Raw genomic sequence first — 14,226 nt, forward strand, 5'->3', positions numbered from 1 at the left:
CTGTCTACAACACGGTGGTTGCCAGGTGCAGAGCAAGAGGATTTCTTTATCTTTTTTTTAAACAAGAAGGAAATGTTTTCATCCAGTTCTATCACGGTTGATGGTTACAGGAACTTGGATTTTTAAAAAAATATTTTTTTTATCAAAGATGCCGCTAAATCTTTTCTGTTTTGCTTCAGCCCGGACCTTCGAGTACGAGGACTATCATCGGGTTCTCGTTTGTAGCGCTTTTATTTTCAGAAACTTTTTCGGAAAAAGTTCTCAAAAAATCTCTATTCTGCAGAGACTGCTCCTTGATGACTGCAACAGGATGTTAAAACTCGAGGTGTTCCCGCGGCCACCTACTTTATCCTTTGCCAAAAACAGCATGTAAAAACCTAAAGGAACACCCACTACCCACACATAAACCACAAACAAAACAAACACAAAACATCTTTCTTTTAAACCCTGTTCTCAGATGTGTGTGCAGCAAGCTTCTAAAACATTTAAAACTTTGGCTGCCATAGTTTGCCCTACAGTAATTGTCACCAGCCCTCTTCAACACCTGAACCTGAAGTATTTTTGTTTTATTTTATTTTATTTATTTTTTTGTTTTTGTTTTTTTGGGAGGGGGTGGTGGGGATGTAAGCTAAATTTTTCTGCTGACATCGGCATGGATGCTCGTCCAGCAAAAGTAATACTAAGACAAAGTGTATTGTGTGTAGGGTTGTGGAATCGGCACCTCACGACTTGTCCTTTGACCTTTAAGATGGCGGCGACGAGGAGTTCAGTCTGTTGCCCGCGTGTTGTTCAGTTTTGCGTTACACTTGCTTGGCTTCGATCTGCTACAGGACGAATGTCTTCTGTCTGCTGCTTACTGCCGAGGGCTATGAGAGCTAAAGAAGTGTATCCTCCTAACCTAAATTTAGACAGAAATTTCTCGTCTCCAAGATTAGATCAACCCTCGGAGCACACATTCATCAGCGCAGATTACCGTCCAGGGGCTGGATGCGACTGCTATGGAAACAAGTCATCTGCCACCTGCGAAGAAACAATCATACCTTAAACACACACACACAAACACTTTTCTACAAAAGTATTATGAACGTAAATTAATTTTTAAGTTTGAATTATTTTTAGGAGGTAGGACTAAGTATTACAGAGAAAAACGAATATACGATGGGAGAAGCCAAGTGGTTACGGAGCTCTAACGAAAAAGCACCGAGAGTGTAATGGCGGAATGACAGGAAACACTTGTTTTTCGTCGACAGACAGATGCAGACTTTCCTGATATTTTTGGGAAAAGCGACTCGGCGTTCAAACCACTCTCTCTGACACGTGGGGTCAAAAGGTTAAAGAATGGCGTTAAAAGATGATGTGGTTGGGTGCGAACACATTTGTGAGTTTGCGTGTTTGTTGGCTGGGTGGTTGAGTGGGTGGATGGGTATGTCCGTTATATTTTGGAAGTGAGGCTGATGCTTTCTTTGCCAGGATGCGCAAAAGTAATTTGTAATGACTCTTGCAAGTCACATGACAGAGACAAGAATAGTTCGTAGGTCTCTCAATCTCGCCATCGAATTCATCCATGGTCTGCCTGTCTGTGTGTGTGTGGGAGGGATGAGGGAGGTTGTGCGGGAGGGATGTGGGAGGTTGTGCGGGAAGGATGAGGGAGAGTGTGCGGGAGGGATGAGGGAGAGTGTGTGGGAGGGATGAGGGAGTGTGTGTGTGTGCTCGCACGCTCGAGTGTGTCTGTGCATAATTATTATCACAGTATGTCGTGCCTTTATTTGTGGGCGATACTGTTAACTCTCATACATGGAGGCTGAGACCCAGATGTCGGCAAGTCTTTGTTGTCTATTGACTTTTTTTTTTTCGGTAGCGCGAAGCTTGTGAATTATTTTGCCAGCTGCTTCCTCGGACGCAAGCATACGTTAATGAATTCAATACAGGAGATGGTATACGCCGCCATGTCACTTGTGCTCCGCAGTCTCATACACAACATCTAGACAGACAATATCTAGACAGACAACATCTAGACAGACTGATCGTCATGGCGCACCATGCAGTGTGCTTTGTACTGCATTGCAATTCAAGAGAAAGAGGATAGATAATGGATGCTCTATTATTAGTAAGGTTGTAGAGAATGCAAAGACTGTAGATGGGAAAACAATATCATTAGGGACATATATGATTAATAAATATTCATGCAAGCTTCACTTTCACGTGCACTCTTAGGGCCACGCATACACGCTGGCGGACATACACACAAGATGAAAGCATGAAGGCATGCAGACAGAGCATCAGAGAGGCTGTAAACAAATTGCTAAACAATCCACCTCTAGGGTTACTTGAACGCTTGGAACGATCTCATACACTCAGCACCCTTTTCATTGTTAGACACCTGTTGGTTCGGGGTTTTGTTTACTTCAAAATGAATCCGGCAGGACACAGAAGACTGACAATGTTCCTTTGCTGAAAGAGGTCCATCTTGCACCTTCTGAGAAATATCGCGAAATGTTTGAAGCAGAAGGGAAAAACTGACTTCTGTTGGGACTTTGCCCGGCAGACAAATAACTTTGATTCCATGTGGAGATGGTGTGCAGTGAAGCAAAACACTCGAGCAGCGAAGTGTGTTGGAGGAAGGACAGACAGACAGACAGAAAAAAAATGAGCGAAAAGGAATGTTATTCCCGACACGATTACATCCCCTGAACATCTTCAAAGTAAATTACTTTCATGTGCAAAAGACGGGAGGGGTTTGCCTTTCTGGTGGTATTTAATCATTCAACACAAAAAAGGCATTCGATATACAAACTACATACTGGAGCCTCGTCCCCAGGTGTAACAGTCACAACTATGACGGTCACAATCAACATTGTCACACGTGGATAATCAAGGTCTATTCCACCGGAGGTTCCCTAACCCTAACCTGTGTCCCAGGTGTAGTAGTCACAACAACCATCCAACCAACCAACCAGCTGGGTTAGGGGAGTATGTAATCCTTTGTTCTTCCAGTGGTAGGCGTCTCGACTAGAGTAAATAAGGTTTTCATATTCTCTCTTCCTCGAACAGAACAGAATTTTCATTGGCTGCGGCTTTGAGTGACGTCAGTAGTTAGAATTCAGCACAACAGCTTTTGTTCGACTGTCATACCACGAAAGAAAAACAGAAGCCATATGTGTTTGAGTGTACTTGATTCCCTGGATGTTTTCTCGGATTTTCCTCCCTTCCACCTAACCAACTTGTCAAAAGGTTCCAGCGCCACTTTAATGATGGAGTTACCTTCCTTGTGTCTTCCCTAAGCCTTATGAATATTCTGTGAATCTCGTGGGTTGCAGCTGCAGGCTTTCCTTTTCTCGCCTTGTTTTGTGACAGCTGTACCTATCATACCCTTCCAAATGTACCTTCTTAATCCATCGACAAGATCGTTTTTCTTTTGAGCTAAAACGATCGAAGACAAAAAGAATGACGTGAGTGAATGAAATAAATAAAGGAGAAGATAAACTTCTCGCTACATGATGTGAGCTGTGGAACGTGAACAAGCGCCGCTCAAGACGCTGGGTCACGTGCCTGCATGCTCTGTCATGCGGATCAGACAAACCGCGGATCAGACAGTACCGGAAGTGACGCAGACTGCCAGCCGGCACGTGCGTACAGAGAGCATGTGCAGTCTAGCATCAGTTGTCGTCCTTCATCAGTCGATCTTCAGCGAACCTTCACATCGACTTTTGTTAGCTTCTTTCCTTTTTTTCTGTCGCCTTCCCTCCCTAGAGGCTTCTTTAGTAACTTTTCCAAACTTTTGATGAAGACATTTGCACTCTTCCCTTACACACACCTCTTCTTTTGATGTCCGTCACTGTTGCCCAGCCCACAGAAAATATACTGCTTGCCGTGGGCTTGGGGTGGGGACTTTAATCTTGGGGAGGTCACGGAGGGAGAAACTTGGGCCAGTTACTGGAGAAGTACCAGTCATTCACGAGGGTACAAAACCTATTTGCTTAGACACCGGCAGTGCCGTGGACAGGTCTTTGGCAACCGCGGCGCCATTGCCTTCCAAGGTCTCTTGTAGGATAGTCTTCGACAAGGTGTCCTGCTGGGTCACATGACCAAAAAAGACCAACTTACATCGCCTGACAGTTGAAAGTAGAGGTTCCTGGTGTCCTTTCTTATTTTGTACAAAAATCAGGACAGGGTCACCATGAAGTTGTCCTTCTGGAAAGATTTGTCTTAAGTTTAGACTTAAAGGTGGTAACAGAATCAGAATGACGATGGCTGACGGGTAACCCGTTACAAGGTGATGGAGGTTAGAAGGAGAAAGACCTCAGTCCATAATTTTAGAAGCTCTGCCTTTCTCTGTCCATCCTCAATAAGAAGGTTTCTGAAGTGTGAAGGGTGAAGAGAGTTAAGTGCACTGACGCAGGAGTCACTCCGTTAAAACACCGATCAGATGGAATCTTGCTGCTTTGACCACGATGCTTCAGACTAGAGAAGAGTGTTTTTAACCCCTCCTCAGTCATGTATCTTTTTTTTATTTTTTTGCTAGAGAGGTCTCTAACCTTCTGGTGGCGGTGCAGACATAAAAACAGGCGTTAAACGAAGGTCTCAGCAGGCGAGCACTTTTCCCCCTTTTTACTCCAGACAGACTGGAAAAGAAGTCTTTCAGGGAAAGGTCGTTGTATCTGGGTTGGCAGAGAAACCCTAAAAGGAGAAGTCTTCATGGCAGGGATGTGGACAACGTGGGCGTCGCCACTGGTGTGATGTTGATCGGGCGCAGCACCAACATGGCCAATGCTCATTGAACTCCGCATGACTTTCTTGCTGGCAGAGAATAGTTTTTTTCAAAATAAAAAAATAGTCTGTTACTGTTAGTAATCAACGGAGTGTTTTGTTCTGCCAAGGGAAAAGAAATGGAGGTCGACTTTTATCAAGTTGCTGAGTTAAACCCATTGCTTTCTTGAGAATTTCACAGAGCCTCAGTAACCCGGCAAGTAGTGATAAATGTGTAACAAGGTTTTTTTTTTCATAATCAATTAGATATTGTCACCTATCGACAAAGATGTGAGGGAATATCATAATCAATCAGACAAGCATAGTCACATGCCCTGGAATGTCAGTGGAAGGAAGCTGTTCGAATCTGAGGCAACTTGCTTTCACAGAAATGTTGATTGATGGAAATTTGAGGAGGGCTGAATGTTGGAACAAGGAAGAAAAAAAGAGAGAAAGAAAAATTGGGAGAGAAAAATAGGTGAAAAAAAAAAGGAATCACGAGAAGGGATCGATAGAAGGATGAGAAAAGATAGAGAGATATTACGGAGGAAAACAAATTGAACTTAAATAGTGGACAGTTCGTATACGATTGTCCGTACAAGGGGAACATGTAATATAAGTAATATAATTTTGGATCATTCTAGATTGATGTTTTCGAGTAGAAATGAAGCAAAGGAGTCAACACATCACCAACCCACCCACTCCCGGCTTTTTCCCTCCTCCCCCAACAAAAACGAGAGATGGAGGGAGAAGAGAGACAGTGAACAGAAGAAAGAGACTGCCGATAGAAGGGGAATGGCAGAGGTGTGAGAGTGAGAAACGCGTTTCTTGACTGACCGGAAGTCATAGTCTGCTCCTCCATCTTTACCTGCCTCTTACCTACCCCACCCCACCCCAGCCCACACCGAGCTGACACGTGACCCTCCACACCGACGTTATTCTTTCTTTCCAGCAGTCGCAGAGAGGAGTGTCCAACAAGACATCAAAACAGGAAGTCGGGGTCACATCAGAACATGTTGGGGAAGACTTACTTTAGTCGCAGACATTTCCTCTGTAGGGATGGTTGCCAGTGTTTACTGCTCAAGCAAATGTCGAAAACCAGTCCCTTCATTTTCATGTTAGTGTGCCTGTCCCTTCACGTTAACGTAGCTTTTTGTCATGTGACCTCACGTGACCTGACCTTTCCCATCATTTCATCCCATCTTGTCATTCCCGCTGTGTAATCGTCTCGGTCGTCCATTCACACATTTTATTTATTTACTTCGTCTGTCGTGTTACGCGACCTTTCCAGGGGGTCTTGCGTGAACTATGGCGATGTACTGATGCGTGACCCTCTCTCTCTCCTGTCACGCGACCTCGCCTGTCGATTCACGTGACCTAACATTCGGCGCTGCCTGACCTCCTGACCTTACCGACACGGAACTCTCAGGCGAGGCGATTTGGCGAAGAACTGCGAGATTTACCAGAGTTGGAAGCTGGACTTTGCCAATGTCCTCCCCCACATCCTCAACACAACTCTGTCTCATTGTCACTGGTCATCTCGAGTCTGGGTCGCCGGCGCCATAATTAAATAAATTATTTCCGTCTCGACTTCTTTTTCCGCAGAGAAGACTGTACGATTCAGACAAATAAAACTTGTTCTTTCTCTTATGCCAAGCTGAAGCTGTCGGAGTAAGAAAATGCAAACGTGTTGAATGAGTCGACTCGCACTCTAGACCGATCTGTCTAAATCTTCCTGGAAAACTAACGGACGGCCCGCCATTACACTCCACCCAGTCACAGCGTGTTCAGGAAAGAACGGATGTTGTGGGTTCGGATCTCACCTTGTGGTACGATGTTTTTTTTCTGCATGTGGCGCCTAACCGATATTGTTCGATTTATCAATACCATCGAACTTTGTTGTACTGAAGCCAAAATTATACTTGGTTTGTTTTTCGTTTTCTGTTTTGCAATGTTTGCTAGACTGACGAATGTGACATACGACTCTGTGACATTTCGTGTTAACAAGTCTTTTAAATTAACAAAGTCACCATCAGCAAGAGCAAACCGTTCTCTCGTGTAAAAGCCGCTAGGCGCACAAAATGGATTACATTTTTTTTTCTTTCTAATGGGCTTGGGAATACTCGAAAAAAAAAATCTACATCTGGACATCTTCATAAACAGCTTTAAAAATAACAGTTTTGCGGTGGGTGTGTTTTTTTTCTCCCTCAAAATAATTATTCTAAAAGTGCACCTGACCAACCGACTGCGTTGATGTCAGCTACAATCTATTTCCATGTTTATGACCGGAAAAGTATGTTGGAAATTTCTTTGGTTTCGAACATCTTACGTGACATTTTCATACTTTTTCAGGCTTCTTTCCTTAAGGTATTGGTTGGGTTTGTTTTTTCGTGGGTTTTGTGGAAATGTGCACCTGCTAAGTTTTCCTGGGAAGGATGGATCCTCCAACTGTATAATCTTCAGGTAGTTCATCACTTACTAAGCGGTTTCCACTCATGAACCTAATGACCTTTTCCATGTATGGCTATTTCCAGTCATCCAGCCTCCGGAGATTAAAGTTTCCGCCATGTCAAACCCATCACGTGATAAAGGCAAAAAGGTCAAAGCTCTGACCTGACAAAAATCGGCAAAGATAGAGATTCCCGTTAAAAAGCCGTTTGATTAAAAAAAATTGAGTAAGAAATGTGTCAGTAAAACTTTTTTGGCGCACAAGTTGAGACGTTTTGTTTACGTCACCGTAACGTCGTCTAACGTGATGATTACGACCTGTATATCCACCCGAGCATTTCCGTGTGTTTAACCCACGGAATAAGCATCTTTATTCGTGAAGAGAGACTTTATTCGATGAGACTGTTGTCGGAAAAGCTCTTTACAAAGACTGAACATAGCTGCACGTGCACACACACACACATTCTCGCACACAGAAAAACATATTCGCGAGCAAACACGCAGAACATATAATAAATTCACGAGCACTCACACCGAGAAACAGAGAAGGAGTAAAACACACACAGTCACATGCCCTGGCATTCACACACACACACACGCACACACGACACAACGACACGCGCGCACAGACGTACACTACGTGAGACATCCACACAGAAGCAGGCTTCCCGTCTCCTCCCCGCCTCCACCAGCTTCCCCCCCAGCAGCATCGTTATCTCCAGTTCCCGCGATGCACGCACCGATGGATAGGAGACCGACCGAGCACGTGCGTGCACAAACGTGCTCCTGCACGCGCGCCTCGCGCCCTGGCGACTACGGCAGCCTGTGGTTCCTGACTTGGTACCGCGCACGTGCACACACACACACTTCTTACACACACGGCCCTCCTACACACACTCACACACACCTTCTACACGCACACGCACACATCTCCTACACGCACGCACACCCCTACTACACGCACGCACACCAACCCAGCAGCTGGCACCTCGTGGTGCTCGTGGAGTTGTTGGTCTGTGTACACCCTGCTGCTGTCGGCAGTGGGTGATGCCACGTTTTGTAGCGGTGGCGGTGGTGGTGGTGATGATGGTGATGGTGGTGTCGGCCCGACAAGCCAAGCCTGGAGCGGGAAACAAAACGCCAATACACCACGTGGTGTTGGCGTGAGGCACATCCCTGCCTTCGATCGGCAGTTGTTCCAAAAGTTGCTGTTGCTTGTCTCTCCGTCTCCTCGCCTCGTACACAGACATTCATTCCGTCCTCTCATCCACGCGCCGGCAAGCAGGATACGTGCCCTCCGTCTTTGTCTCAACGTGCGGGACGTGCAGCTGACGTAGTCGCAGTCAGGCAGCCTGCTGGGTGAGAGGTGCTGTGGTGGGTGGGGTAGCAACCGTGAACATGAGCTGCTTCACACGGTCGTTGGAGAGAGAGAGAGGCAGCAGGTAAGCTGCTTGCAGCTGCAGGACGTGAAAATATGAGTTGATTAACGTGACACGTAACGGACGTAGGCAGCGTGACGTACCGACACCATTGCATCAGACGTTGCTGGTTGTACATTTGTGTCGCACTGAGGTCAGAGGTCGACAGGATGGGAACTCACAGTCTTGCGTCACACACGGCGTGCGTAGCCAGCACGTGCAGCATCTGTCGGAAGTCGGAGGAGCGTGTGCTTCGGCCCGTGTGAGGCCCGTAACAAGGGAGGGAGTGAAAAAATAAAACCCATAAACCCATTAGAGGTCTGGCTTCACGGTTTGTTGTAGTTGCCTCCATCGTCACGGTTCCTGCAAAGGAGTAACCTGGAGCAGCAGGAGTGATTTCTTTTCTTACATCTTCATCTTTGACAAGTAAGTGCAAAGATTCCTTTTGTTGCTGTTGTCTTGAAATTTTTCTGAGTAACATCTCGCTTTTCTTTTTGGAGGGGAGGGATGTTCACCAGAGCTTTCTCACTTACCCTCTTGTCATCACTGGGTTTTCTGTCTAGGTTGCTATCCCCAACCCCATTCCTCCATCACACATCGCTGTTATCGTTGTATTGTGTCGTGCGTGCGTGAGACTCATAGTGCATCGGGCGCCGAGCTGTGCACGACTTTCAGCCGCCGACTCTCGTGTTGCATGCACGGAGGGCACTACACGTCTGTCGTCTGCTTCAAGTGCGGAATATGGCGGCGTGGCTGCGGGCATTTCTCTTTAAATTCAGGGGTTTTTTTTCTTTAACTTTTACTTGTTAGATGAACACACTGTCTCGTGTCGCATGCACCACACCCTTATTTTATTCATTCATTGATTTATTCATTCATTCCACCAGATACAAAGTGTGGCAGGACTGTAAAAGCCACAAAATACGTCGAAGATTTGTATTAGCGACAAAAAACAAAAAAAAAAAACAAACAAAAAACAAAAACAAAACAAACAAACAAACAAAAAATAATTCATTCGACAGGTATATCTGTAATAAAGCAGTGGACAGGCAGAACAGAACTCTCAACAGAGTGGTGAACGGGTAGATCAGGATGGGGTAGGTCAGTCACGGAAGTGAACTCAGGCTGGGTGCTAGCCTCTAGCTGGGAAAATATCGTTAAACAGTCAGCTTCTTAAATGTAGTTATTTTAATCTATCATTATCCATGATTAACAACTACATATGAGCTTATTATACAAGGTAGACCAACATTATTGCAAAGTAGATAACAGTCATGTATATCTATACACACCATTCAAGTCATGTATATCTATACACACCATTCAAGTCATGTATATCTGTACACACCATTCAAGTCATGTATATCTATGCACACCATTCAAGTCATGTATATCTATACACACCATTCACCTTATTGAACTGTAATAACACCGATCAATGTCCATAAGCCAGCTGTCACTGTTCGCAACATGATAATAAAACACATGAAATGGTTTTGACATAAAAACCAAGTGCAAAGTCATTGTGGCAACACCTGACCTAGGCCACCCAGCAATCACGTTATTGCCCTAACCGTAATAACACGGGTGAACAGGTGTGCACACGCGCACACATACACATAAACACACAAGCAGCCTCACCACTAATGCACAACATGTAGGGTGCCAGGAATATATCTTGTAGCAGGATGGCGCATAAATCACTAACCGCTTTATTTTTGTCCTGCACCCGGGTACCCGCTGGTGGCGTCCAGTAAGTAAAGGAAACGGAGGAAGATGCGGGGGAGAGGAGTAAACATGACTTCTTGACAGCAAATTCGAGAGTTACTACAACCGCTACATTGAAACTTATGAAGAATATTGTGTCTACATATTGCTAGCTAGACATTGTTGAAAATATGTCCAGTCGTTCATGATAAAGTCGAGATCCATGGACTTTTACGGACAAGACAGTCCTTCCGCTCCTCTGAGGTTTCTTTCATGGTTTACAATGGATCCAGAACCTAGAAACTGGACTCCTTTGTCCATACACGACGATCGAGATAACGAAAAAGAAGTAAATATATAGATAGTCTAGGAAGGCAAAGTCCAACCCTTCTTTTGGAAACAATAAGAACACAGCTGCTGCTGAAGTTCATGGAGGTGAATGTACAAAGGTAGAGCCTCCAGACACAGAGCGCATTGTTTACAGGATTCCGGAGCACATCATCCACCAGTGAGTGGCAATGACCCGTTAAGCCACGATTACATATCTGCGATATCTTGAGGTTTGTGTGTGTGGGAGGTAGAGGGGGATGGGGAGAAAGCCCGAAAATAGAACAATTTGAGCAAAGAAAAGTCGGTAGTTTTCAAGAACGAGAGAGATGGGAAGGAGTTGGACAGATGGGTGGACAAAGAAATGTCCGGGGTTACACCCTAACAGTGTCACTCAATTCATTGATCGTTGAATGTTCTCGATAACCTCTGGGACTAGTCACAGCCTCCGGGGTCGATGTCCGGCAGCGAACTCTTGAGTGGCTGTCAGTCGATGATGTCCAAGTTCATATGGCAAACATGGTCTCGATGAGTGTCATGTAGTCGCCATGTCTGCTGTTTAGAGGCTGAACGAGGACCGGAAGTCGCTACATCTGCCAGTCTCCTCCCTTGACCCTTCTCTCTCTTCAGGAAGCAATTCAGCCTTCGGGGGATTTTTTTGTTGTTGAAGAAGTTGTCGTCTGGAAGGAGAGGAAATCGCTGGATGTTGTTCCATTCAAGACAATTTATATAATTTTATACAACTTATACTTACACATGTACACGCACGCGCGCACACACACGCACATAAATTCATTTTCCACACTCACACTGCAGTCACTGGGTTTCTGCAGCTCCCTCCTCCCCATCCCTAACCCTTATAATGAACCGTTTGTACACTCCGACCTCGTCGAAAGTGCTTAGTGTCCTCCACTGTGTCCCACACCCAGTTGTCTGTCACTGCCTGTCACGGTCTTCCTCGGCACCTCCACCTGGCAGTCAACGTGGTGGAGGAGGCAGACGGTGGGGAGGGAGCCAACTGAAGGGCACGTGACGTAAGATGACCTTTGGCCGACGGCGAGAACAGCAACACGTAAACTCCTGAGTGAGAAGCCGTGCAAAGTGCATGCTGGGTTAGAAATAGAGATAGTGAAAGATTGGCTTCTTCTTTCTCACACTTCTTTCTCTCTCTCACACACGCGCGCGCGGGCACACGTGCCCCGACAACTGTTTCACGCACAGTTTTTTGTCTTTTGTTTCGATTGCAAAGAACCTTAAGGCAGCAGGTGGTGTGGGGATAGGAAATGACGTCGGACAGGTAAGATGATCCGTGAGAGATGAGAGTAAGAGGTTCGACTAAGAAGGGGAGAGAAAGCTCGGACAGTTGTCGAGGAGCGGGGTAGGTGGGAAATTGGTGAAACTAAGGGTGTATCACGGCAAGGCAGACAGGTAAACAGATGCTACATGCAGAGAAAGAACAGCGTGGCCGAGACGAGAGCTGAACCCAGGAGAACCAGCCTTCACTGTACTGATGACAGGCGTTAACAGTTACGTCACCGAATGACCCCAACAGTTGTCGAGGGCGCGATGACCTGACGAATGTGCGAAAACCGAAGACAGCAGACGATAAGCCGAGAAATGGCAGACGCACCTCCCCCTTCCCATTGCAACATATGAGTACAGTAATTTGGACATTCATCCTTCTCAACATCGATCTTATCGTCGTGTGCTGGGCCTCGTCAGCTGCCTACAACCTCGACTTCTCGAGTGACCTGCTACAATTACGAAAAGATCATGGAGGAAGCAGTGCAGTTGCTCATTACATTTGAGCTGTACGACTGTTTTTTTTTTCTCTTTCTTTCTTTATGTATCTGTGTGTGTGAGGGAGGGAGAGGGCAAAACGTGTATATTACAATTTATTTTTCTTTAAATTCTCTCTTTAAAAGCAAGGTGTGGCGATGTGTGTGTAAGGAAAGGGAAGGTGTTAAAACTAAGATTTATCTAATCCTCACCAAATTAAGAAAAAAATTATCTTCTACTGGAATGTAGTAAGCTACATTTCGTTGTTGTATCTTGTTTTCACAAAACTTATTTTCTCCGTTGTGAGGTGTTACCGGAGGCTCTGTAAACAAAGATTACTACGCAGCGACAATGGCGTCGCAACTCTTCCACACGAGCAAACTTTTACACTGACATGACACGGTTATATGAGGTCATTATTCACGGTTATATGAGGTCATTATTCACGGTTATATGAGGTTATTATTCACGGTTATATGAGGTCATTATTCACGGTTATATGAGGTCATTATTCACGGTTATATGAGGTCATTATTCACGGTTATATGAGGTCATTATTCACGGTTATATGAGGTCATTATTCACGGTTATATGAGGTCATTATTCACGGTTATATGAGGTCATTATTCTTATATGAGGTCATTATTCACGGTTATATGAGGTCATTATTCACGGTTATATGAGGTCATTATTCACGGTTATATGAGGTCATTATTCACGGTTATATGAGGTCATTATTCACGGTTATATGAGGTCATTATTCACGGTTATATGAGGTTATTATTCACGGTTATATGAGGTCATTATTCACGGTTATATGAGGTCATTATTCACGGTTATATGAGGTCATTATTCACGGTTATATGAGGTCATTATTCACGGTTATATGAGGTCATTATTCACGGTTATATGAGGTTATTATCAAAGGGAAAGAGAAGACTGGGGAGGGAGCGACTCCCGTGTCCCCCGTGGCCGAACATCAACATGCCGAAGGGACACCAAGTTTCACAAATCCTCTCAGTCGATGCAGCGCGTGAATTAGCTTCACTTCATGAAATGGAGGATGGAGAGTTGACTATAAAACATCCCCCATCTGAACATTAGCGGCAGCAATCAACCAGTGTTAAGCCTCGTTATCACCTAGTCCTTGTTACACCTAAAACAACCTCGAAAGTGAATTCCCTACAAAACCACTGTCACTATTTCTTGATTCCTGCAGCCGACAGAAATTTGTCATGTGACCGTCAAGGCACAGCATCGGACATGATATGTCTAAAATTAAGAAAAAATTGCATTTTTTTTTCAACCCGGTCATCACACATGGCACACCTGTCTCTTATTATTACATTCAGCAAATCGACCAATCGACTTGCAAATTACATAATGTTTTATTTTTCTAGTTATTATTAGAGAATCCTTATTTAAACTTCGGTGCTGTGTGAATCACCTTCACCAGGGTGTACATCCACCTCGCTCACTTTTTCTGTTCGTGCACGTGACCTTACATCCAACATGTCTGAAGAGTACTTACCTGACAAGTCCAATTCAACAACGAGTTGTGTGAGTGCATCGCTTTGATCTGATGACGTACATAGACTGATGACAGTTTATCTGTTGCTACCTGTGCTCGAAGTTTCCTAAAATAAAACTGTCACATTTCCCGGCGTCCAATACAGTATTACAGGAAATGTTGCACTTATTCTGCTGAGTCGTTAAGTTAACGTTTGCAGAATTCCGAAAAAAAAAACAGCCTGTGGTTGCAGTCGCCAAACTGTGGCAGGACTCCTATTAGTACATCAGG

At 44.9% G+C, this 14,226-nt stretch overlaps 1 protein-coding gene across 2 annotated transcripts in view; it reads left to right on the forward strand.

The window, feature by feature from the left end:
• Positions 1–14,226, forward strand: part of LOC112557128 — a 66,224-nt gene that overhangs the window by 14,047 nt on the left and 37,951 nt on the right. Inside the window, exon 1 of one of the 2 annotated variants that reach the window (XM_025226779.1) lies at positions 7,177–9,038. The exons of the other annotated variant lie outside the window; for it this stretch is intronic. The gene's annotated coding sequence lies outside the window, so the exon portion shown is untranslated. Of the gene's footprint in view, positions 1–7,176; positions 9,039–14,226 lie in introns of those variants that run through there. 2 annotated transcript variants of the gene reach the window in all.

The sequence above is a fragment of the Pomacea canaliculata genome, linkage group LG2, assembly GCF_003073045.1.
Source record: "Pomacea canaliculata isolate SZHN2017 linkage group LG2, ASM307304v1, whole genome shotgun sequence".
Classification (NCBI taxonomy): domain Eukaryota; kingdom Metazoa; phylum Mollusca; class Gastropoda; order Architaenioglossa; family Ampullariidae; genus Pomacea; species Pomacea canaliculata.